We start from the raw sequence: 2,239 nt of genomic DNA, 5'->3' as shown, positions 1-2,239 counted from the left end.
CCCGTGTTGTTGTTGTTGCTGCCTCGACGCGTTAGCCGGCGTTTTCTGGCGTTAGCTAGCTTTAGCTAACGTTAGGTACCCCCTGCAAGGCCCACCGCCGCCTAATTGGGGACATCGTGATGCCAGGCGTGTAGCACCGGGCCCGGCTTAGCAGCGACTTGGGAAAGAAGTTGAAGAAACATGCCTCCTGCTCCAGGTGGACCAGAGCGACATGAACGTAACGTTACGGCTCTTCTTTTTGCCCCAAGCTGAGCACTGAGAACGTTATAGGCAAACCACAAAAAATAAATAGCGAAAAGTAATTAATTAAACGATCGATATTGATCATTTTATAATGACTGACTTAATTTTCATTCTTGCGGTCTACGTCAGAAACAATGGCAGTTCTCTTTTTCTAAATTCAGCCCACCCAAGAACAAAATCAGTGGTCGCGTGCGCGCCGAAGGTCGCCCGCTTAAAAATAAAAAGAGCGTCTTAAAACAACCCATGCGAGTACGCACGCGGCGCGTATCACATGCCATCCCCGGAGCTCTAGGGTTTCAGCCAGCTCCCCGTGGGAGCGCCACGGAGAGAGAGAGAGAGAGAGAGAGAGAGAGAGAGAGAGAGAGAGAGAGAGAGAGAGAGAGAGCGCTCTCCAAGGAGGTCCAATAATGGCCCTGGCCATTGTGTCTGCCGCACCAAGAAGCCCCTTTTCTTCCACGACGCGTCTTTTCCTTATCATTTTCGGGGCTCGCAAGAGAGTATCGCGTCCCGCCGAGCGTCCCGCCGCGGGCGTAGGTCGGGGAAGAAGAGTCGCGCGCCACTTTGTTCAACCTCGGACGACGCGCACTCTCTCGCAAGTTCAGATTTTCCTTTCGACAATGGAGAATAATTAATTAACTGTGGTTGATTTTGCTGCTGTCGCGACAGCCCAGGGAGGGAAGAGGGCGGGGGTGAGGGAGAGGAGAAGAGAGAAGGAGTTAGAAAGGAGTAAGAGATTGATTTGATTTATTAGGTTTTAGTAGGTACAAAAGGACTATTGAGTCCAACGAGAGTACCATTAGTACATTACATTGATTTAAGTCCAAGTACAAATCAAAGAAAAACTGGCGCTGGTAACACTGTATACAAGGTTAACAAAAATAAGTGATTTAGAGAAATTAAGATTTCTAGGCATGGCAGGCGTGGATTAGGGTCCGGCTGAAGGGGGGGGGGATGCAATGTCGGTTGCCTACATACAGGGGTTTTGTGATGCAAATTGCCTACCTTACGGGTGGCTCTCTAGAGACGACAGGGGGGGGGGGGGAATCAGCGCCTGAAGCGTGGTGCTGTACACATAGTAGGTGATTTTTCAGTTTTGTTTTAAAGGGCGGACGTTTGGTAGGTTGTCTGGTAGGTCTTGCTTCTGATACTGCTCTCTGGTAACAATAGAGAGAGGGAGTGAGCAAGGAGCGAGAGAGGGAGTGAGAATGAGGTGTGACTCGGCGGCCACCTCTTGCCTTTCTCGAGGCAAGGCGCCTGCCAGGACCGCAGACTCAGTTTCGCCGACTCCGCTCACGCGTAGAGCGAGAGGGCGCCTCGTTGGTGGCGCTGCCGGCTGCCGCCAAGCCGGGCGCGGCTAGACCCCCCCCCCCCCCCTGGCGCGGCACGCCCCCGCGCACAGCACGCCATAGCCCCGCTGCTGCCGGCGGGCCTGGCGGGCCCACGCGCGCCGCCCGAGCCGAGACGCCGCCAGGGCAGTCGCCATGGAGACGGCGTGGTGACGTCGCCCGGCACACAGCCCTGAGTACACGCGTGTGTGGTGGAGGAGGGGGACACGGAGGCGTACTTGTTGATGTACGTGATATCTATGTGTTTTAGAGACCACCACCACCCCTCCCCTCTGCGTAGCTCTTGTTCTAAATCCTCGTTCGTGAGCGTTTGTCATCGTATCGGAAGGAATAAGCATCCTCTTCATGAGGGGGGTATACGCCCACCCCTCCCCTCCCCCCAGCTCGCGAGTGTCGGGGCCCTCAAAACGACTGGGGGACTGAGAGAGCAGCGGGGGCTTTGAGGATCGAGTGGAAGGAAGAGGCGCACCTGATGCGGCGACAAAGGGCTCCCGACTGTGCCTCCCCTCCACCCCTCACCCCACAACAGGAGGACTCTGGGGCCAACCAAATTAATTGGCGCACGGACGATTTCACTGCTTCACTTTCGCTGCCGTGCGGGTCGGTATGGCCCTTCTTCGTACGAATCTATAGAATCGAAAAGTTGATAC

This window comes from Frankliniella occidentalis, unplaced genomic scaffold (genome assembly GCF_000697945.3).
Source record: "Frankliniella occidentalis isolate FOCC.00 unplaced genomic scaffold, Focc_3.1 Scaffold225, whole genome shotgun sequence".
NCBI classification, from domain to species: domain Eukaryota; kingdom Metazoa; phylum Arthropoda; class Insecta; order Thysanoptera; family Thripidae; genus Frankliniella; species Frankliniella occidentalis.
This window is presented reverse-complemented; position numbering follows the sequence as displayed.